The sequence below is a fragment of the Dama dama genome, chromosome 16 (genome assembly GCF_033118175.1).
Source record: "Dama dama isolate Ldn47 chromosome 16, ASM3311817v1, whole genome shotgun sequence".
Lineage (NCBI taxonomy): Eukaryota > Metazoa > Chordata > Mammalia > Artiodactyla > Cervidae > Dama > Dama dama.
In genome coordinates, this window is record NC_083696.1 from 9341934 (window position 1) to 9366975 (window position 25042).

The 25042-nt window shown below is 41.6% G+C and overlaps 1 protein-coding gene across 11 annotated transcripts in view; it reads right to left on the reverse strand.

The window, feature by feature from the left end:
* Positions 1-25042, reverse strand: part of ZNF618 (zinc finger protein 618) — a 199239-nt gene that overhangs the window by 165966 nt on the left and 8231 nt on the right. The window contains exon 1 of one of the 11 annotated variants that reach the window (XM_061163356.1): positions 257-658. The exons of the other annotated variants lie outside the window; for them this stretch is intronic. The gene's annotated coding sequence lies outside the window, so the exon portion shown is untranslated. Of the gene's footprint in view, positions 1-256; positions 659-25042 lie in introns of those variants that run through there. 11 annotated transcript variants of the gene reach the window in all.

Below are 25042 nucleotides of genomic sequence, written 5' to 3' on the forward strand. Positions count from 1 at the left end.
CATAAAAACAAAACAAAAAAAGCATGTTAAAAACACAGAATTAATAGCTTGGAGATAGGGGAGAAACAGGAGGGGCCAATGAGAATACAAAGAAGTAACTAAATAAAGCAAGAAAAGGTTATAATGAGCCAAAAATGATCATGCACCCTAACTGAGCATAATTAACTTCACCTGTTGCATATGAGTTTAAAAAGGAGGAAGTAAAAACAGGTACCATTTGAATACTTATTATGTGTCTGTGCATTATATGTACTACCTTATTTAATCTTCATAAGTAGCTCTCATGGGGTTCTCTGATCTCCAGTTTCTGCAGAGGAAACAAAGGCCCAGAGAGGTTCAGTAACTTGCCCAAGGTCACACAGGGTAAGAGCAAGACTTGAATCCAGGTTGGTTGGCCCCCAAACTTGTGCTCTTCACCCCCACCAAGGTAGCTGACTCTACCTATTCTTCCTACAATGAAAAAAATGGAAACCCTGCCTTTTCTGCTCAGGAAGTTAGAATGTAATATACAGTCTATATTACACCCCCTCAGACCTCTTATCTGAATGCAAACAAGCGTGTAAGTCACTTCAGTTATGTCTTTCAACCCTATGGACTGGAACCCTGCAGGGTCCTCTGTCCATGGGATTCTCCAAGCAAGAATACTGGAGTGGGTTGCCACTTCCTCCTCCAGTGAATCTTCCCAACCCAGACATCAAACCCTTGTCTCTCATGTCTCCTGGATTGACAGGGGGGTTCCTTACCACTAGCGCCACCTGGGAAGTCCTCGAATCCAAAAAACAAGCCCAAAGAGGCTCTGCAGGAGGCACCCTGAGGCCAAGAAAACCCAAGCCAACATCCCTCCCTCTGCGGTACACTTAGTCTGGCTGCTTCAAGACTAGTTAGGAATAAAACAAAAATAATCTGAACAACAGTAACTTGGAACAAAAGACATGAAAGGCTAGGGACCAAGGGGCTGACGCGAGGGAGGACAAATCTTGCCTCCAGGCTTGTGACCCAGTCCCAGAGATGATGGCAAGAAAGCCTGGGGTCCCGCCACGACAAGGCGGCAGGACCCCGGGGAGGCCCTGCACCTTGGCTGGGCCTGCCTCTCAGCTGGGACCGGGACTCGGGCCAGGGAACAAGGGGCTTTGCTGGGCCTGGGTTCGTCACGTCCCGGAAAAGCCCGTGAGGCCCTGGCACGGGTGCTGATGTATCAGCTAATGTCTCATTCAAGTTGTCAGCGTTTTGTTAGAGCCAATTCAGTGGGTAATTAAGGAAAAAGTTGGGACCAGATGGGGAAGCAGATGCTCGCTCAGCCGCAAGTGCAGTTCCCTGCAAGTGTCTGGGAACGCGCCGGGCCGGCCAAGTGCAGGAGAGGAGGGCTGAAGCAACAGGGCCCAGAGAGAGGAGGGGAAAGGAGATGCCCATTTTAAAGATGAAGAAAGTGAGGCCCAGAGAGGCAAGAGGACCTGGAGGCGGCTAGAAGGACGACAGAGAATAAGGATGAAAGGAAAACCAGAAGCTTAAAGAAAAGGGGGTGATCCTGCTGTGCCGCAGTCCCAGACACAAGGCAGAACTACCCCTACCCAAGCACAGCAGAGGGTTTCCAGAAAAAGCGGGAAAGGATGATGCCGGAGGCAGGAGCCTGGGTTCCAGCCTCAGCTCTGTCACTTCCTTGCCGCATCACCTCAGTGAAGTCACTTTTCTGTGCCTCAGTTTACGCATCTGTAAAATGGAAGAAAGGACCCCTGGAGAGTCCACTCAAAGGAATGATGAAGTTAATTACTGTGCCTAAGTGTTGGGGATAGGAGCCAGCATGCCTGGGTTTGGTTCCTGGCTTCCCTGCTCACCAAAAGTGTGACTAATTTCAAACCTGTAAATTGAGAGGAACAGTAAGTACTTCACAGGTACGTTGTGAGGATCCAATGAGTTAATAAGACTTAGTACAGTGCAAGACAGTGTAAGAGCTCAAATGACAGACCCCCTACAGCAACTATGGAGCCAATAAAAAATGATTACTGACGTCCATGTAGCGAGCTAAAATTACTGCTGTTTCAGTGTTAGGTGAAAAAAGCAGGATATAAAATTGTATGCACTATGATGATAGCTGTAAAAAAGTACACCTAGAAAAAAGACAAATTTAACAGAGAACCACTAATCATGATTATGAAGTGATGTTAACACTGAGGGATTTATTTTCCTTTAATTCTCAAGTTTTTAATATGTGAATAACTATTTTTATAGGTAAAAGAGGAGTAAAATACAATGAGTTTTAAATGCGGGGGAAATGCTGGGGCTTTTTCATTGGGTTCCTAAGTTATAACACTAGCAGGACAGAATAAAAACAAAAACCAAAGGCAGTGATTACCTAACAGGACCTTGAACCCCAAACCTGCAAAAAGGTGAAAGAAGAGAGTCCTACAAGGCAAGTGACACAGGGCCACCAACACACTCACAGATGGACCACAGGAATATAAAAACAGGAGGCGTGGTTTATGTAAATTCTATATCTAGACCAGGTGAATTAGTCTAACATGAAGGCAATCAGAACAGCAGCTGCCTCTGGGGGAGGAGGTGGCAACTGACAAAGGACACAGGGACACTTTCTGAGAGGCGGAAAGGTTCCATGCTGCAGTAGGGAGAGCTGGACCATAAAGAAGGCTGAACGCCGAAGGACGGATGCTTTTCAACAGTGGGGCTGGAAAAGACTCTTGAGAGACCCTTGGGTTGCAAAGATCAAACCAGTCAATCCTAAAGGAAAGCAATCCTGAGCATTCATTAGAAGGACTGATGCTGAAGCTGAAGCTCTAACACTTTGGCCACCTGATGCAAAGAGCCAACTCATTAGAAAAGACCCGGATGTTGGGAAAGACTGAAGGCAGGAGGAGAAGGGGACGACAGAGGATGAGATGGCTGGATGGCATCACTGACTCAATGGACATGAGTTTGAGCAAGCTCTGGGAGATGGTGAAGGACAGGGAAGCCTGGCGTGCTGCAGTCCATGGGGTCACAAAGAGTTAGACACGACCAAGCCACTGAACAACAAATCTCTTTACCGAAACCTTCACTTACTTATGTCCATTTTACTTATGAAAGTTTTCCTGAATCAGCTGTAATAGTTTAATAACCACCGTCATCACTGAGTGGGGAGAGTAGGTGGAGGTACACATGATGAAAGATTAGCAATATATGCTGATGGCTGTTGAAGTTGGACAATCAGGCATGATGGGTCATTATACAACTTTGTTTGCTCTGCATATTTGAAATTTTCCATAATCACGTTTTTAAATAGGAGGAAAATAGTATAGTGGCTTCCTCAAAAAATTAAACATGGAATTACTATATGATCCGGCAATTTCACTTCTGGGTATATACCCCAAAGAATTGAAAACAGAATTTCAAAGAGACAATATTATACTCATGTTCATTGAGGCATTATTCAAGATAGTCAAAATGTGGAAGCAACCCAAGTGTCCACAGATATATATAAACAAACAAAATTTGGTATATACATGCAATGGGATATTACTCAGCCTGAAAAAGGAAGGAAATTCTGACACATGCTATAATGTGAATGAACTTTTGAGAACATTATGCTAAGTGAAATAAGCCAGTCACAAAAAGACACACACTGTATGATTCCTTTCATATAAGACACTCAGAGTAGTCAAATTCATAGACAAAAAGTTGAATGGGAGTTGCCAGGGGCCAGGAGAAGTGGGCGATGAGGAGTTGGCTAATGAACAGAGTTTCAGTTTTGCAAGATGAGAAAGTTCTAGAGATTGACAGCACAGCCGCATGAATGTACTTAACACTACCGAACGGCACACATAAAAATGGTGAAGATGATAAATTTTATGTTATGAGCATTTTACCACAATTAAAAACTAAAAGGAGATCCTAAAATTTAGACGATGATTTCACACACACACACTGCCTACTGAAGGCTCTGTGCTAGACGTCAGGGACATGGGAACAAATCAAAGAGCATCCCAGTAGATCATCTCACAGCCACCCTCCTTGAGATTCCAACCCAGAATTGCTAAGATAAAAGCCAAAGGCAGCTGGGGGTGAAATGGAGGGGCTGTGACAGAAGCTACTGAAAACCCTCCTTGATGGCATTTCCAAAGAGAAATCCCAGGGGCAGCTAAGCTTCCTCCAGGAAGAGCTTTTCAACTCAACCCTAATCCCATCAGGAAAGAATCTGGGCATAGCCCCCTGGGTACATCACAGTGTTGCTCCATTCAACCAAACAATGGTACCCAGACTGAGAAAACTTACAACCCCATCAACGTCAGGCTACCGCATCACTCATCCATCATATCAGCTTTTACCATCTGGCCCTCCCCTTTCACCTCAAGATCTAAAGAAGCAGTTACCAACATCATTTTAAAGTACATGCCAGACCAAAACATACCTTTCCTTATTTAACATGAATAAATAACACAACTAGGGGGAGGGCAAATGAAACAAAACTGTGTGAACAAAAAGAAGGAGACAAGGCTTCCATTCAAGACACAGAGATGGGACATATAAAACATAGATTTACTCCAGGAAATGGAAATAAACTTGAGATACACTCTGTTTTGCTCCCTCAATAAAATTAAATAAGAGCAGAGTGAAATGAAAAGGAAGCTCAAGGAATTAAGAAGAAAGAATAAGGAACCGAATAATGCCACTGAAGAATTAAAACCAGCATCAGAAGTAATAAACAAACTATCAGTACAGAAAACTATGTGATGCAAAGGATAAGCTTGAGAAGCACTCATAAAACTCAGAGGAAATAAATAGAGAGAGGTTACAATCATCAAAAGAAGAGATCGTTATGGAAATCAAACAGAAGGGATGCATGGATATAAATGATGAAATTTCAAAAAAAGATGAGACCAGGGGAACATATGGAACAAAAATTTCTCTATTATTAAGACCTAAGTCTGTAGACTTAATGTACATACCATGTATTTAGCTAATGAATTGCGTGCGTGCACGCTAAGTCTCTCCAGTCGCGTCCAACTCTCTGCGACTGCATGGACTGTAGTTCGCCAGGCTCCTCTGTCCATGGGGATTCTCCAGGCAAGAATACTGGAGTGGATTTCCACGCCCTCCTCCAAAGGATCTTCCCAACCCAGGGATCAAACCTGCATCTCCTGTGGCTCCTGCATTGCAGGCAGATTCTTTACCACTGAGCCACCAGGGAAGCAAGCCCAGCAAATGAATTAAAAGACACCAAACACAGATACTGCCCGAAATAACCCTGGGATTTCAGGGGTGAAAAAGAATAGGACAGGCATTCAGGAAGGTCGGGGATGGGGTGCAGGAATCAACCACAAAAGTGAAATACCACGTGGCCTCTGAATTACCTTCTTCGATATTAACAACATAAGACTACAGAACATCCGTAGAGTACTGAAAGAAAAAATATGTAACACAAAATGCCCTATTCATTAAAAGATGCCATTTACATAAGAAGGAATCAAAAATGTCTTCTTAGTTACACAAATACTTAGCAAAAAAAAAAAAAAGGAATTATAGAAAAAAGATGTTTAAAAAACCACATTAAGTATTACGATAAACAGAAACAGGGGTAAGTTCCAAGACACAGATATTCAGACTCTGAGTTTTTAAATATAAAAAACTACAAGCAATCTGACAGAAATATAGCAACTGTTAAAGGGCACAGAAAGGTTAAAAGTGAAATAAATATATAAAATTTTATCAGGTAAATTCCAACAACACAAAGTAGGAAGTGCTTTATAAATTTCACTAAAGTTAAAGGTGAAAACAGAAAAAGCATAATAAAAATCAGAAAAACTAGAACTGAAAGTAGAAAGCATAAAATAGTCAAAGTGAAAGTGAAAGTCGCTCAGCCATGTCCGACTCTTTGTGACCCCATGGACTATACAGTTCACGGAATTCTCCAGGACAGAATACTGAAGTGGCTGGCCTTTCCCTTCTCCAGGGGATCTTCCCAACCCGGGACTGAACCCAGGTCTCCTGCGTTGCAGGCAGATTCTTTACCAGCTGAGCCACAACGGAAGCCCAAGAATACTGGAGAGGGTAGCCTGTCCCTTCTCCAGCGGATCTTCCCGACCCAGGAATCGAACCAGGGTCTCCTGTATTGCAGGCAGTTTCTTTACCAACTGAGCTATGAGGGAAGCCCTATAAAGTAGGTCAAGGAGGGCTGATTTTTACAGATTAAGGGTACAATCCATAATAACATGTAGTAAGCAGGTAAATTTCTGTTAACCTAACCTAAGTAACAAAAATATAAAGTAAAATATAAAGAAAAACAGGTAAAATCAAAAGAAACATAGTATGGAGAGACAGTAAGAAATTCTCAAAATATAAATGGAAAAGCAACATGACTGGGGTACCACAAGGGATCTGAAGAATGTAATTAATAATGCTGATGACATATAAAATTGAGAAATATATGTATATGGCAAATAATAAACCCTAAAAGTGGAGAGCAAGGAGATCAAACCAGTCAATCCTGAAGGAAATCAACCCTGAATTTTCAATGGAAGGACTGATGCTGAAGCTGAAGCTCCAATGCTTTGGCCACCTGATGCAAAGAGCCGTCTCACTGGAGAAGACCCTGATGATGGGGAAGACTGAAGGCAGAAGGAGAAGGTGGCGGCAGAGGATGAGATGGTTAGATAGTATTACCAGCTCAATGGACATGAATTTGAGCAAGCTCCAGGAGACAGCAGAGGACAGGGAAGTGTGGCGCGCTGCAGTCCACGGGGTCACAAAGAGTCAGACACGACTTAAGAGACTGAACAACAAAAAAAGGAGAAATTACTACTTTTACAAGCAAATGAAATATTTACACAAACTAATACTTAGAAAGGAACCCAATAATGTCTATAAATTACCAAAAGCAGAACTAATACTAGCAACATTCTCTTACAATAAACTAAAAATGAATAAAAATAAACAGCAGTGTAAAAAAGGGACTCATACAAAAATTTAAATTATACTCTGAAATAATCTGCAGGCTAAAGAGCATCAAAACTAAAATTACAGAATATTCAGAGGAGAAAATAGTAACAATACTTCACAGTAAGGTTTATGGAATGTGACCAAAAAGGTACTCAGAGGAAAATTCATTGATTAAGCACTTTTATTACTAAACAGAAAAAAAGTAAAATGGATTTAAAAATGGATTCCATTTTTTAAAAATCTAAAGAAAGTAGAAGGGTGGATTTATTTAACATATATATAATAATTTGGAAATATTTTAAGTAGCTAGAATTGATAAATAACTTTAAAATTATAAGAGGTGGGATACAAAAATAATAAGTAGGCCCAGATATTAGTATTCAGCCAAAAACTAAAGAGAAAAATTATACAAGAAAATCAGATGAAGAAATATAAACAGAGAACACTATATATATATATATACACACACACACACATATATATATATGTACACACACACACATTCTGGTCTATGCAAATACAATTCAAATTCTTGATGAAATAAATAAATTTCTAAGAAAATATAAATGACCCAAACTATTTCAACAAGAGCAAAAGCCAAAAAGTTATTAAAGAAAGGGAAACAGTGGAAAATAATTATCTCTAAAGCCTAAAAAGATAGAAAAGTTTTAAAGACAAGTCTTCTTAAACTTTCAAAAGATAGATAATTCCCGGGCAATATAAATCATTCCTGGCAAGGACCACAAATAAACATCTGGCATGCATGCTTAAATTCTCATTTCCTACACTCTTCCAAAACACTAAATTGTTTACACATGACAGGGACTCAGAATCCTTCTCAACACAGCAGTCTCAGCAGCCACCACCAATAGGAACACAATCTGAAATGTATTTATCCTCCTGTTCCAGATCATTGAAAATGATGGAAAGCTTTCCAATTTACAACCCACTGTACTAGCAAACTTCGCATTAAAAAAAATGCCAAAAACAGACACGAAAAATAAAACTGCAGGACAATCTCCCCAATGAATATAGACACAAAACACTTCAAAATGGACTCAGGATGTATAAAAATAATGAAACACCATGAACAAAATGGGTTCCTTCTAGGATGGTTTAATATTAGGAAATCTATTAATATAATTCATCACATCAGCAGATCAAAGTAAGAAAAACATATGGCCATCTGGGTACATAATGAAAAGACATTTGTTAAAAATTCATCATCCCTTCCCCCCCCCCATTACTAAATAGCTTTATAGTTGGGGAGGGGATGATTCACACTCCACTGCAAAGGAAAAATTCAAACACAGAAAAGTAAAAATCACTCATACCACTCACCTTCATCTTGAAACAACTTTAAAAAGAAGGAAAGAGAAGGAGGGAGAGAGAGACAGAGAGAAAAGAAAGAAAGAGAAACTAACTCTTAGCAACTCAGAGAGATACTTACTCAAAGATAAAGAATACACATCGGAAACCAAAATAAAACTTCGTACTTGATTATGAAACGCTAGAATGCTTCCCACTAAAATAAGAAATAAGATAATACAAGAATACCTGCTATCCCCACAATTATGCAAATTGCTCTAGAAGACCTAGTCATCCCCTACTACACAGGGGGAAAAAAGGACAATACTGTAGAATAAGAAGGGAAATGAGTATTGTTTGCATATATTATCACCTACCTAGAAACCACAAGAAACTACTGGAACTAAGAAGACACTACAGTACATTATACATTTCAACAAAAAAACCAGCACATAAAAACCGGTAGCTTTTCTATTATTTGCGTTAATTAGGTAAGATATACAATGAGGGAAATTATCCCACCTACAACTGCAGTCAAAAATATTAAATGCCTAGGAATATACTTAGAAATAAATGTTCAAAACTTATGTGGCAGACTACAGAATTTTACTGAGGGTTGTATAAAGGAACGTGAATGAATAGAGACCCTATTACTGGGCAGAGAAACACAGTACTAGGACTATGTCCTTCCCACCCAGTTTCATGCATACATGTCTTCAATGTGATGCAAGTCACAAGGCAATTTTTACCTTGAAGAACGTGACTCTCAAGTTCATCTGGTAGAATATAAGAGAGAGACAAAGAAGAATTTTGAAAACAAGACAGTTGGGAGAGATGTTCACTAAATTATCTTAAAAGCAACGTTATCCGAAATAGGGTGGTACCAGAACTAAAGTTTATACACAGCAGGATCCATTGGGTCTGTTTCTGGACTGTAATCTGTTCTATTTATCTCCCTGTTCAATGTCCATGCCAGTTCCACCCACATTTCATTATCATAGCTTTAAGATATTTTAATGTATATAATTGGAAAAGATGACCTCCCATCTCCTGGTTACAGTCCTACACAGTTAATTCAATTCCTCAATAACCATAGAACCACCCAGCCACGGACTAGGTGGGGCCCAGGAAGCCGTGCAGCCCTGAGGTAGCAAAGGTGAGCTAAGCCACCACACTTCCTTCCAGTGGCAGACATCACCAATCAATCTCAGCACCTCTTTCCCACTATGGGGTATCCACAGAACCCACTTCCACAACCAGAGACAGAATTCACAATAAACCCACTGGACATCTCTAAAGTTCAATCTCTTCATTTTATGGATGTGGTTTTTGTTTTTGTTTTTTTTCCTAATCCTCATGACAATTCTGCAAAGCAGAGCAGAAAAAGGCTCGTTATCTTATACTTTAGACAACAATGTTTCCAACAGGGAAAATAATACCCTAAACTCAGCTAAAGTCTGATAAGGGACAGAACCCTCAACTTTCTATCTTTCACATCCAGTCCTATAGTCCTTCCACTCTCTATGTCCTACTCCCCAAATGGACACAGACACATGACAAGTGATCCTACACAAAGTTTCCATCCTCTGTGCAAGAAAAAAAAAAAAAAAAAAACAGAATTAATTAGCCAACCAGAACCTCATGCAGGACTTAGTGTGTGTCAAGCACTGTTCTAGTGTTCTCAGTATTTCCTCACCTAATTCTCACCAAACCCATTTTACAGATGAGGAAACTGACACAAAGAAGGTTAAGTAATTTTCCCAAAGGCGTGTGGTCTAAAAGGGGCAGATCTGGATTTTGAATCCAGGTAGTCTCACTATGGGCTTCCCTGGTGGCTCAGATCCACCAGGGATCCACCTGCAATGCGGGAGACCTGGAACTGATCCCCGGGTTGGGAAGATCCCCTGGAGGAGGGCATGGCAACCCACTCCAGTATTCTTGCCTGGAGAATCCCATGGACAGAGGAGCCTGGTGGGTACAATACATGGGGTTGCAAAGTCAGACGCGACTGAGAGACTAATGAACACAGCAGAGCCTGACTATAAAGTGTACATCCTTAGTCATTCTGCTTCTCAGAGCAGTCACCCAATGACTGTTTTTCCTGGGCCCAGCGCAGCACCAGCATCTGTACTTGGTCCCACACTGCATACTCCTACCAGACGTAATGCTGGGCCTACGTAAAATTACACTGTAATGAACATCTTCATACACAAAATATTTTTATATTTTAAAATCCTCTCCTTTGGATATATTCCAAAAGATGGATTACTGGGTCAAGAAGTGATATTAGTTCAACACATTTCCATAATACACACACACACACACACACACACACACCCCCAGAGTTTTGGTCATTCCTTACATAGGTGACTACTGGTACTAAGTTTTGGGGATCTCTGTTGATTTGGAAAAGAAATATAGTAAATTCTTCAAAAAGTGTTTTGTCAACTCACATTATTATTATGAAAGAGGTTCAAGTTCAATTAAGAAAAATAGACCTATACTCCTATACCCCTCAGAGATAATCTCCATTAATAATTTTGCTCCTTGTGGCTCATTGGAACCCCTGAGCCTTCTAATCAGTGTTGGAAACTGCTCCAAGCTCATCACTAAGTTCAGCTCACCAACTCAGGAGCTCCATAGCTGCCTGCTTCAGGCATTCACATCTTCAATGAGAAGTGACAAAAGTCACCATTCATCATGAGGACAGGGGAGCCAGGCAGGCAGAACATACCTGATTTATTCCTCACCTGCTGGACAGGAGGGGAAAAGAAGCTCTGGGTTCCACTTCCTCAGGACAGCTGGGAGGTCATGGCAGGGGAATCTGACGCCAGGTTTTCAGGGTCCTTCAGAGTAGCAGTTTTCAAATTGCAGGTCATGACCCACAGTTGGGTCTTGAAATCAATTTAATGAGTCACAGGCAGTATTTTTAAAAAAACAGAATAGGAATTATCACAATGTACTGCAAGTGGTTAAGTATAAATACTGTTCCCTGCTTTTGCTTTATTGCTATGAGCACATATGTGTATGTAAGTGAAAGTGAAAAAGTGAAAGTCGCTCAGTAGTATCCGACTCTTTGTGATCCCGTGGACTATACAGTCCATGGAATTCTCCAGGCCAGAATCCTGGAGTGGGTAGCCTTTCCCTTCTCCAGGGGATCGTCCCAACTCAGGGATCGAACCCAGATCTCCCGCATGGCAGGAGGATTCTTTACCAGCTGAGCCACAATGGAAGCAGTTTTCAAACAGCAGGTCATGACCCACTATTGGGTCTTGAAATCAATTTAACGAGTCACAGCCAGAATTTGAAAAAAACAGAATAGGAATTACCACAATGTATCGCAAGTGGTTAAGTGTAAATACTGTTCCCTACTTTTGCTTTATTTCAATGAGTGTAAGAATGTGTAAGAGGGTGATATAAAATGTATTTCCTCCTATGGGTCAGTCATGAAAGTCTGAGAGCCAGTGCCCAGCACAGCTCCTCCCTTGCTCTGAGACTCTGAACAAGTCACAGGCCTTGCGGGGGTCGGTTCTGTCAGGACACCAGGAGGGAGCAATGAGACTGCATTTGCAGAAGCACTTTGCAGAGTTAAAATACCGTTCTACCTGATACCAGTTTACCAAAGACTGGCTTTCTTCCCGTCTTCCCTTGCCCCTTTCTTCCCCCAGCCCCTCAGAGACAACAGTTAGGATTTAACTGAACATTCTCGTGGGCCCACATAAGAGATAACCATATTTGGGCAGAATTTTGTGATGCATCAGCTTTCAAAGAATTAGATTTATAATAATATATACTGGGCTTCCCTGGTAGCTCAGTCAGTAAAGAATCTGCCTGCAGTGCAGGAGACCTGGGTTCAATTCCTGGGTCAGGAAGATCCCCTGGAGAAGGAAATGACAACCCACTCCAATATTCTTGCCTAGAGAATCCTGTGGACAGAGGAGCCTGGCGGACTATAGTCCATGAGGCCTCAAGAGTCAGACACGACTTAGCAATTAAACCACCACCATATTTGACACTAAAAATTCACTAAAAGTTAAGTTCATCTTTCTTTGGTGATTCATACTATTTCACTGGCCCAAAATGTACTGTTTCATCCTTTCTCCTAGACCTGAAAGCCCTATCTATCCTTTAAAGCCAAGCACAAATGCCACTTCCTCCAGAAAGCTGCCCAGGATTTTAACAGGATTCATCCTTCCCTCCACCAAACACCCTCAGTATCCAGTTTCAGAGCACTAAGCACTTTCCACAGCACATTACAGATGGCTGTGAAGGGAATCCATACTGACTCAACACCTTGGCACCTATCAAGGGTTGTCACCCATAGTTGGAACAAATATTTAATGGATGGTTGAAATAATTCAGAAGATATTTAGGATGTCAAAAGACAAAGGATCATCATCCAAATATGGATTATCAACATAAATGCAGAAAAAAATTATTAGAGAATTCTGGCTAATAAAATGAAATTTGAAAGTTTACTAAAAAATACATATTGATAGAAATAAACAAGGATAAATGAAATTATCAGAAATTATCTTGGAAAATATGAAATTATGGAATCCTTTCTTTTTTGTATATATATTTTAGGTCTCCTCATTGCACAGGAATTCCTTTCATGATAATGAGGTCAACAAAACATGTGTTTGAAGAATTGACTGCAGTTCTTTTCCAAATTAGCAGAGGTTCCTAAAGCTTAGAGACAATAAATACCCACAACTAATATCTACCCTTGACCCAGTAACCTCTCTTTGGAATATATCCAAAAGGGATGGCTTTAAAATACCAGAATATTTAATATAAGATGTTCATTGCAATGTGATTTTTAAATTTTATGTTCTCATGGCTGTGCTAGGTCTATGCTGTTGCACACAGACTTTCTTTAGTTGCAGCAAGTGGAGTTTCCTCTCTAGCTGCAGTGTGAGGCTTCAGTAGTTGCAACACCTGGGCTCAGCAGTGGTGGCCCATGGGCTTAGGTGCCCTGAAGCGTGTGGGATCCTCCGGGATCAGGGATCAACCTAGTGTCCCCTGCACTTCAAGGCAGAATCCCAACCACTGGACCACCAGGAGAGCACCTTTTACAGCATGATTTTATAAAAGAGAAAAAACAGGACTAATCTAAATGTTCACCAACAGCCTATGGGTTAAGCAATCTATTTTTGCTCTCTTCTGTGAATACTGTGCAATCTTGAAAAATGATGGATTATGAAAACAAAGAAAACATGGGAGAAGGAAAAGACAGGACGCGGAACTCTAATTCATTATGATTCAAACAATAAAAATACGCTTATTAAATAATTAGAAGGAAATGCACCAAAACAGTGAATATATGGGGGCTGGAATATATTTAGCACAATTTTTTTCTCTACTTTCTGATTTATCTGTAATATCATTAGGTTACTTTAATTATGTAAAAATTAATTTATTAAAACAAACATTAGCATACATCTAACTGCAGCCAGGGAATAATCTGTTTTAATAATACCTGTTTTGGATAAGCCATGAATTGCTTCCCTTTCAATTCAAGTAGCACATACTAGCACCACTCTATGCCAGGCACGATGAGGATCAAGGCATGTACGATCTCTAAGGGAAGATATCTGTGCATCCAAAGACACAGCATGTTGTTAAAGGAACTCCACGGGCTCTAAAGTTGTTCAGACTCAGGCTCCAGTCTCCACTCTGCCACGTCCCAGTGGTGAACGAAAGCGGCAATTACCTACCCACGGCAAGTTATCTAACCTTATGAACCACAGTTTCCATATCTATAATGGCAGTGATGCCAGTGTGGGTATCAATGAGAGCCTGTCCAATCAGAGAGCCCACCAGAAAGCTGCCCCAATGTGGTAAGCACGGCAGGTGGCAATTTATATGCTAGTTTATGTCTGTTCTTAAAATATGATTAACGTTTATTTTAAAGTCATCAAATTAAAACAGTGATATACCTGTACAGCCAGAGAACATAAGAGTCCAAAAATAGACCTAAGTATATGGAAATTTAATATAAGATTAAAATGGCATTTCAAATCGGGGAGGAAAAGATGGATCATTCAATTATTGATGTTGCAGCAAGCAGCTCACCATTTGGAAAAAAATATAGAACCTGATCCCTATGCCCCTCTCTATACCTTTAATGTATTAAAACAAATACATTCCAGATGGACGAACAATTTAAATGTAAGAAAACAAAACCTACATGAAATAATAGAAAAAATAAGGGTGACTATTTCCAGAGACAGACTTAGAACCGTGTGATACCAAAGGGGAAAGGTGGGGTGGGATGAACTGGGACACTAGGACTGACATATATACACTACCAATAATAAGTATAAAACAGATAAGTAATGAGAACCTACTATATAGCACAGGGAACTCTACTCAATGCTCTGTTGGGACCTAAATGGGAAGGAAATCCAAAAAAGAAGGGATACATGTATACACATGGGCTTCCCAGGTGGTGCTAGTGGTAAAGAACCCTGCTGTCAATGCAGAAGACAAAAGAGATGCTGGTTTGATCCCTGAGTCAGGAAGATCCCCTGGAGGAGGGTATGGCAACCCATTCCAATATTCTTGCCTGGAGAACCCCATGGACAGAGGAGCCTGGCGGGCTACAGTGCATGGGGTCACAAGGAGTCAGACAGGGCTGAAGCCACTTGGCACGCAGGCACGCATGTACACATTCCGCTGACTCATTTTGCCGTACAGCAGAAACTAACACAATATTGTAAAGCAACTATACGTCAATAAAAATTAATTTTTAAAAAAAATGGTGACTATTTCTATAAAATCTTTTTGTGTTGTTTCCAGGTATTTGATATTATACACAATTCTATTGTGAGCACTTAGGCACATTTCCAGTGGTATAGAAGTACAAGTATTTCTTGTGTGTATGTTCCAGCAAGACAAACTGCTTATTTGTTAAATAAATGTTCATTTCTTCTAAAACCATCTTAAAACATTTCCAAGTGTGTAGTTCAGTAGAGCTAAGTACATTCCCAGTGTTGTGCAACAGACATCTAGAACTTTTTCAACTTGCAAAACTGAAACTCTATACCCACTACACACCCCCTCTGCATTTCCCCCTTCCCCCACCCCGTCAACCACCATTCTACTTTCTGTTTCTATGAGCTCCACTACTTTAGATGCCTCATGTGAGTAGAATCATACAATATTTGTTATTTAGAGACTGGCTTATTTCCTGTAGCATAATGTCCTCAAGGTTTATCCATATTGTAGCATATGACAGGATTTCCTTCCTTTTAAAGGCTGAATAATATTCCATTGTATGTCTATCCTACATTTTATTTATCCATTCATTAAAGAACAAATGAGTTACTTCTACCTCTTGACTACTGTGAATAATGTGGCAATAAATGGATGTACAAGTATTTCTTTGAGATCCTGCTTTAAATTCTTTCAGATATATACCCAGGAGTAGGATTACTGAACCATACAGTAATTCTGTTTTTACTTTTTGAGGAACTTCCATATTGTTTTTCACAGAAGCAGCATCAACAGTACATGAGGGTTACCAATTTCTCAACATTTTCACCAACACTTATTTTCTGACAGTGGCCATCCTAATGGGTGCAAAATGATATCTCATTGTTTTTTAATTGTGTTTCTCTGATGATTAGTGATGTTGAACACATTTTCATATGCTTGGTGGCCATCTGCATATCTTCTTTGGAGAAATGTCTACTCAAGTCCTTTACCCAGTTTTTTTAAAGTTGTATTTACTGTTGTGGTTGCTAAGTTGTAGGAGTTCTTTATGTATCTTGGAAACTAACCCATTACCAGATATTGAATTTGCAAATACGTTCTCCCATTCTGCAGGCTGCCGTTTCACTATGAATTCTTAATGTCTTTTAATTAAATTAATTAATGTTAATTGCATTAATTAATGTTAAATGCATTAAAATCAAATTCATTTAGCTATATTCATTAGATTCTTAATGTCTTTTCAAGTGTGACATACAGAAAAAATAGAATCCAAGTCATAAATATTAAAAACTAAACATTTTATTTAACATCACTAAATATTTTTTTCAAAAAAGAAAAACTTAGAATTTAAATAGCAAAGAGTCAATATCTCTAAAATCCAAAGAGTTTTTTTTTTTTTAAAAAAAAAAAAAAGGGAAAAACAAACACCCCGAAAGAAAAAAGGGCAAAATGCTTGAACAGGCAATTCACAAAAGAAGAAACACGAGCAGCTAATAAAATATACCAACAGATGTTCAGCCTCATTAATTTGTCTACTGGGACATCAACGATATTTGGCAATACAAGGTGATGGCCACAATGTGCACAGTGAGCACTCACAATCTCCTGGTAGAAACGTAAACTGATACGACCTGTACGATGTGAACATGCTGGGATTCAGCTATTGACCTCTTCACAAGTGATGTCAAGGAGATTACCATACAAATGAATCTAAAATCAAATGCAAAAGGGTCAGAAATAACCAAAATCCTGCAGGCACTGATTTTGAGGACACATACACAGTAGAAGCACAATGCAGGCAGTAAAGTAATAACAAATTTACTGATGAAAAAGGTGTCAATGAGTTTTAAAATGAAAAAAGCTGGCTACTGAACAGCATGAAGAATATAGTCTCATTTCTATAAATATTTACATATATATTTAAATAATGTTCATCAAAATGTAAACAGTGGTAGGATTTGGGGTGATTTTTAAAAAAAAATAATCTTGCTTTTCTGTATGCTTGCATGTTTTTGTAATGAACATATTTTTCTATAATTGGGGGGGGAAAAGAACCTATTTTTACTTAGGAAAAAAAAAAGAGAGAAGAGTAAAACCAACTCTTGGACAGCCATTTCATACTCAGAATCAGAATGGAAATAACCTGGGACAGGGTGATGAGGAAGTCCTGGGTTTACATTCTGGCTCAGACACTAGTCAGCTGAATGACCCTGGGCAAGTTACTTCTTTGTACCTTGGTTTCTTCACCAGTAAATAAACATGACAATAATTCTACATTATGGCGTTACTTTGAGGATAGAGGGACCAACGCTGAGTAGAGTCTCAATAAACGTTAGTTTCATTTTCTCCTTTAGTTCATTATTCAAAGTACCTAGCTGTCCCTCTCATGTTTCCTTACTGGTGAGGAAACCAAGGCACAGAGAAGTAACTTGCCCAAGGTCATTCAGCTGATTAGCTGTAATCAAGGTTGTCGGGAGAAATATCAATAACCTCAGATACACAGATGACACCACCCTTATGGCAGAAAGCAAAGAACTAAAGAGCCTCTTGATGAAAGTCAAAGAGGAGAGTGAAAAAGTTGGCTTAACATTCAGAAAACTAAGATCATGGCATCCAGTCCCATCACTTCAAGGCAAATAGATGGGGAAACAGTGCAAACAGTGAGAGGCTTTATTTTGGGGGGCTCCAAAATCACTGCAGACGGTGACTGCAGCCATGAAATTAAAAGACGCTTGCTCCCTGGAAGAAAAGCTATGACAAACCCAGACGGCATATTAAAAAGCAGAGACATTACTTTTCCAACAAAAGTCCGTCTAGTCCAAGTTATGCTTTTTCCAGTAGTCAAGTATGGATGTGAGAGTTGGACTATAAGGAAAGCTGAGCATTGAAGAATTGATGCTTTTGAACTGAGGTGTTGGAGAAGACTCTTGAGAGTCCCTTGGACTGCAAGGAGGTCCAACCAGTCCATCCTCAAGGAAATCAGTCCTGAATATTCATTGGAGGGACTGATGCTGAAGCTGAATCTCCAATACTGTGGCCAGCTGATGCAAAGAACTGACTAACTGGAAAAGACCCTGATGCTAGGAAAGACTGAAGGCGGGAGGAGAAGGGGACAACAGAGGATGAGATGGTTGGATGGCATCACCGAGTCGATGGACATGAGTTTGAGTAAGCTCCAGGAGTTGGTGATGGACAGGGAGGCCTGGCATGCTGCAGTCCACGGGGTCGCGAAGAGTCGGACACAACCGAGTGACTGAGCTGAGCTGAGCTGTCCCTGGCTCATATCAGGTTGCTGGAGATTTGTTTGGTGACTGAATGGGATGGATGGATAAGCAGATAGTAGTGAGGAAGGACAGACATCTGAAGGATGGAAAGATGAAATAGGTAGATGAATGGGTCTGTGGAGAGAAGGATGAATAGGTGAACAGCTAGACAGACGGGTTGGTGAGTAGACAGAGGGAATGTCAACCTGTGTTTTCCAAAGAGCCACGTTGATATATATCCCATCCTACCTACTCAGCGTGATGCTGACACAACTCCATGAAGAGGTGGAGTTTAAGTCTCTCCTCTTGAACTGGGGCACACTTTTACAATTGCTTCAACCAAAAGACTGACATGGAAGTTGTGCTGCATGAGGTCTGAGGCTAGATGATTTAAGGAGATGCTGCAATTGCTTGACCCTATGCCTTCATAGGACATGGGCTTTCACAGCGTCAAGGTGCCATGTAGAAGTCCAGTCAAATATCTCTATGCTGGACAGACCACATGGAGATACATGGGAAGGCAGAAAGATGGATTAGATAGATATGCATTGGATAAATAGATGGATAGAGTAGAAAGATATATGTATATAAAGTAGATGGATGGATAGAAAGACATACATAAATAGATAGAGAAGTGGGTGGGAAGGTGAATGGATGATGGATAGATGGAGGGATACTCCAGGAGCCCCAGCTGTTCTGAGTCTTCCAAGCCCTGGCATCAAACATGAGAGCGGAGAACCCTTTAAGATGACCCCCGCCCCAGCCATCTGGCCACAACCACTGAGAGACCCTGAACCAGACTGACCAACTGAGTCACTTCCACATTCTCAACCCACAGAAACCATGAGAGGCAATAAATGACTATTGTTCTGTTAAGCCAAAGTTTTGAGGTGATGTCTTATACAGTAATAGATAACTAATACAGATGGTGAGATGAGTATATATGGGTAGGAGGAGGGACTGATGCGGAATAAATAACTTCTCTATGTGGAGCCCTGGAAACTAGCAACTTCTTGTCGAGATACCAGGCCTTGTCTCGTACACCTCTCTGTTCCACCAGCCTCCTGCTTACCTACCAATCACAAGCCTTTCTCACCTCGATGGTTAATACTCCCAAAAGCGAGCATCCCAAGCTCTGACTTTCTGATTAACTGCCCGCTTGCCCCTGAACAAACTACAGCATGTACTTTCTGAGACTACCCAGTGGACCACCCAGCCTAAGCCTTTATATTGCATAGTGGGGGAAACTGAGGCCCAAAGAGGGAAAAGAGATTCCCCCTACCACAGCTGAATTAGAAGCAGGGCTCAGACTAGAGACCACAATTCCTGCCTTAAAGCTCAGTGCTATTTCTCCTCCAAAAGCCTGTGGGCTCCTGGTACCCCCAAGTTTGAGTCCTGCCTCTCCCACTCACTGCCTGTGATGACATTGCCATCAGGGCAGTGAGCTAAGCCACACGCCCTAGCGGGGACGTGCCAGAGCTCTTGGCTCCAAGCATACCTTACATCTGTCTGGGCATAAATTTGCATTCTGAATCCAGGAGGCCCCGATTCCAAGTATGTCAAATGTAATTAATTACAGCAAACCTTCTGCAACTGTTTTCAAACGCGGTATTAAAGGCTCCGCGCGTGAAACACAGCCCAGGTCCACCGAGGCGAGCTGGGAGCTGAGGAACAGGAGACGGCAAGTGCCATACAAGGTCCTCAGAGTCGGGAGGGCAACTTCCCATGAAGCAGGGTTCAGACACCCCCCCCACAGTAAGGTCTGGGGCAGGGCATGGGCAGAGCATCTACTGGGGTTCAGGTTCCAGCCAATCACCAACTCCACATCTTGGCCATGTTACTTCACTTTCCTCAAAGGAATGTTGTGAGCCTGGAATCTGGCATCCATCTGAATTTGAATCACTGATGGCTCAGCGGGTAAAGAACAGTCTGCAAGGCAGGAGACACCAGAGACTCAGGTTCAATTCCTAGGTTGAGAAGATCCTCTAGAGAAAGAAATGGCAACCCACTCCAGTAATCTTGCCTGGAAAATCCTATGGACAGAGGAGCCTGGTGGGCTACACAGTCCATGGGGTTGCAATGAGTCAGACACAACTGACAGCTAAGTACTGGACAATTCCATTTACTTCAATTTCAATTCTTTCATTTTATAAAGAAAAGAAAGAAAAGAAAAATCCCTGCTTCGCAGGGTGGTTGTATTAAATGAGATAATAGATGTTAAATGCTTAATCCAGTGCCTGGCATATAACAAGTCAACAAATGTGCAATGACTATAGTTTAAGGCAGACAAATTCTACTTTGCAAAAATCAAGTGAGATAGAATGCTAAACTTCAGCCTTTTGACAGAAAGAGTTCCTGATTAAAGAACAAAAACTTGTAAGGCTGAATTTCCAATGCATTGCTCAAACTCCTTTCAAAACACTAACAGCAGGAGAACCAGGCTGGAAAGGTAGGCCCGGGTTCAAGTTTAGCTTTACTGCTTCCCGCAAGGTTAGTCACCCTCCTCCAGGTTCCTACGTCAGGGGAGCTATGTGACCTTCTCACCCTGCCAGCTCTGTCCACTAGGCAATATGCCCTCTGGGTTTTCTAGAAGCCTTCCTTCCCAAATCATTACAGGGAGCAGATCCAACTTAGTAAGAGAATGGCTTCCAGCCCCCCAGGATCCAAAACCCACAGACCCAAATGGGAGCTGGATTTCTATGCCCAAACCAGTCCTGAATTGTGTACTATGATTCAAAGAGACCCTAGAAGACTAAATAGACTGAAATTCTTTTGGCAATCAGAAAAACTGTCAGGGGTGATCTTTTAGACTTGTTATTGCTCATCTTGTTAGATTTACTTTCTTCCAAAGTGTTTAATTAATGTTTAGGGGAATGGATAAGGAAAGTGGGAAGCATTTTAATTCCCTCCCTCAAATGACTAGTATCTCACTCTCTCTGTCTGTCCCTCTCTCAAGTTCCCATGACCCCTCCATTTTAACCACCCAGTTATGCTGATACCTATACCACTACATCATCTTCCCTTCCATCCCAAACTCTTCAGTCTTGTTGTCTGTCCAATGAGCTGATGAAGCTGCCCTGTGACCTAACCCTCGAGAACAAGTTACTCCTTCTGTCTGAACCCAACCTGTGTTCAGGTTGCCTTAGCTCGGTACGGTCCAACAGAAATGGAATATAAGTCACTAGGTAATTTCAAATTTCCTAGTGGCCACATGTAAGAAATGAAATAAAAACAAGTGAAATGTTTAATACCTTATTTCACACAACATACAAAATACTACCATTTTAACCTTATTTTTAAAAATGACGACTGAGACCTTCTACAGTCATTTTTTTTTTTCCTACTGAGTCTTCAGATCCTGATCTAGAGAAGAGAAAATGACAATTCACCAAAAAAACAAATAAATAAAACAAAACCCAGTGTGAATTTTTACACTTGCAGCGCATCTCAGTTCAGGTTAGCCACACTTCAACTGCTCGACAGCCACCCATGGCTAGTGGTTGCCAGTACGTATTGGATGGCACAGACTTCAATCATCTCCATGAGCCGTGTTAGCTCCAGACTCCTGCGACCCAAAAAGACGAGCCTCACAACTTCCAGCTCAAGCTAGCAGCACCCCAGGGAAGTTTCCCTTCCCTGAGGCCTCATTTTCAGGCCAGTTTCAGTTTTACTTCAGATCAGTTTCACTTTCTGCTTTTCTAGCATACATTAAAAAAAAAAAAAAAAAACACCCACATAAATGCACTGAAATTTTTATAGTTATTTTTTTCCCCCAGTTGATGAAATTTTTTTTGAAAAAGTCTCCAGCATCCAAAATGCCTTCAATTATTGTCTCTGGGTATTCCGAAGGCTCTGGTTATGTCCCCTCATCTTGCAAAACTCTGAGCCCAAACAAATTCCCGGCAAAATTTCACCAGATAAAAATTCCCATTCTCAATTCTCTTTAAGAATATTGGGGCTGGTGGGAATTTGACTAGAAGGAGGCTCAAAGCGGAATATGCAGATGACACCACCCTTATCACAGAAAGCAAAGAAAAACTAAAGAGCCTCTTGATGAAAGTAAAAGAGGAGAGTGAAAAAGCTGGCTTAAAACTCAACATTCAAAAAATGAAGATCATGGCATCTTCATTCGAAGTGATCATCCCATCACTTCATGGCAAACAGACAGGGAAACAATGGAGACAGTGACAGACTGTATTTTCTTGGCCTCCAAAATCACTGTGGACTGTGACTGCAGCCATGAAATTAAAAGACGCTTGCTCCTTGGAAGAAAAGCTATGACAAACCTAGACAGCATAGTAAAAAGCAAAGACATTACTTTGCCAACAAAGGTCCATCTACTCAAATCTATGGTTTTTCCAGTAGTAATGTATGAATGGGAAAGTTGGACCATAAAGAAAGCTGAACTCCGAAGAACTGATGCTTTTGAACTGTATGTTGCATTGGAGAAGACTCTTGAGAGTCCCCTGGCATGCAAGGAGATCAAAGCAGTCAATCCTAAAGGAAATCAGTCCTGAATGTTCATTGGAAGGACTGAAGCTGAAGTTGAAAAGCCAATACTTTGGCCACCTGAGGCGAAGAACTGACTCATTGGAAAAGACCCTGATGCTGGGAAAGACTGAGGACAGGAGGAGAAGGGGACAACTGAGGATGAGACGTTTGGAAGGCATCACTGACTCGATGGACATGAGTTTGAGCAAGCTCTGGTAGTTGGCGATGGACAGGGAAGCCTGACGTGCTGCAGTCCATGGGATCACAAAGACTCAGACATGACTGAGCGACTGAATGAACTAAGAAGGGCTGGCCCCTCGGGCATACTGTCTTAGACAATAACACATCCAGAAAAAGAACCAAAACAGCTTCTGATTTTTAATGTTACCAGCAAACTGCAAGCCAGGGGTTTGATGAGGGCCACTCGGACCTCCTCCACCTGTTAGGAGTCATTTCCCACCCACAGGGGAGACATCAGATTTGGTTTCTCCCTGGATCCCACCCCCCCCGCCTCCGCCCCACCACGAGCAGGGCTGGCTCTGGGAATCAGAGATTCCATCCCTAACACAGAACGTCACTTCACTAGAAAGCAGGTGTTCCTGTGGTTTCCACAGCAGACTGGAGAGCGGAGCGTCACATGACTCGATTTTTTTTCTCTTTAGCTTATATATGTGGAGAAGGAAATGGCATTTTTGCCTGGGAAATCGCATGGACAGAGGTGCCTGGCGGGCTACAATCCATGGGGTTGCAAAGAGTCGGACACGACTGAGCGACTAAGCATAGCACAGCTTATATATGAAGCCTCCTCCTGCTTCGTCAGCCAAAATATTTATATCATTTTTCTGTCGACTCAATACCATCCTCACCTTGGCCTCCCTCCTTTCCTTTTTAAGAAAAGAAAGGAGTTGTTGCCAATACGTTTCTCTGTTTATGAAGCACTTTTGAGTCTGTTAACTCATGGGATACTTGCAGGAAGCCTGTGAGGGGTATACAAGTGAACTGTTCTGCACGCAGCCGATCAACAGAGGTGCATCGGGGCACCCAGATGTCGGTGCCTTCCGGGGTGCAGCAGGTCACACACAAGGCTGAAACAGGCCCTACGCTGCAAAGGCCTGAAAGTTCCGAATGTTTTCAATCTTAGGCTGGCAAATCAAATAAAATAAAAGAAGATAAGGGGCCAATTCACCTTGCGTGCACCCATCTGTGACTCTGGGTTTATACAATTTACCCAACAGGGCATTGATGATCAGGGATTAGCTCTAGTTATAAAAATTAACACGTATAAAACAAAACAAAATAAACCACACACAGGGCTTCCGAGTTTAAAAAACATTTTCAAACACACTGTCTCACGTCATTCCTGTGAAGGATTGTGTCCATCTCGGGTCCCAGATGTAGAAATTAAGATTCCCAGGAACGGCTGGTGTGTAAACAGCAAACCCAGGTGCTCCTGTAGGAACCCCAGGGCGGGCCCTGCCCCCACCCCCCCCACCCCCCCCCCCCGGCCACGTCATCTGTACCGTACCATACGTGTGAGCAAGCGGGCAACACCACCCAACCCAGTGGCCCAGCCACCACATCTTCCCTTTGAAACCTGATCACGCGGGGATCAGACAGAGAAGCAGGTCATCCAGCCCTGCTTTGATGACAACCCCAAGGGGATCTAATTATAACAGGGAAGGGAGGAGTCAAGACCCTCTCACGATTTCTCAAGACCAAATTAACTCTAATTCCTTTTGACAGAGTGTTTGTGCAAATAATAGGAAAAAGCACTGGTTGAGGAGTTAAGAAATCTGAGGTTTGAAGTGACTCCGCCTATCCACCGAGGTTCTGGGCAAGTAACTCCACCTCTCTTCCCAGGCGTGCATGCGTGCGCACGCGTGCGTGTGTGTGTGTGTGTGTGTGTGTGTGTGTGTGTCTAAATCAGAAATGACAAACTGGCTTCATGTGGTAGCTTCTTACTAAGAAGGACTCTAAGGCCACTGGCCAGGCTCCATGGAAAAGACTGCCATGATTGATTAGCAATGTCTGCCACAGGCTTAAAAATGGGGAGTGGTGGCAAGTATATTACTTATTTACCATCCCTGGATTAGATGCATAAAAAACATGCCGCAAGTGAAAAGTACTCTGCGTTTTACAAACTTTTTTCTCACACCCCTTGCAACTTTTCAGCAGAACCCTGTGCCGCACTTGTTACTATCTTCATCATCATCACTGCTATCATCACCACTTTACAGATGTGGAAAACAAAGTGTAATATTATACCTGGACAAATCTCACAATATGATTAAGGAGTAGAGCAGAGAGGGGAGCAGAGCCTTGCCCCCCAGCTT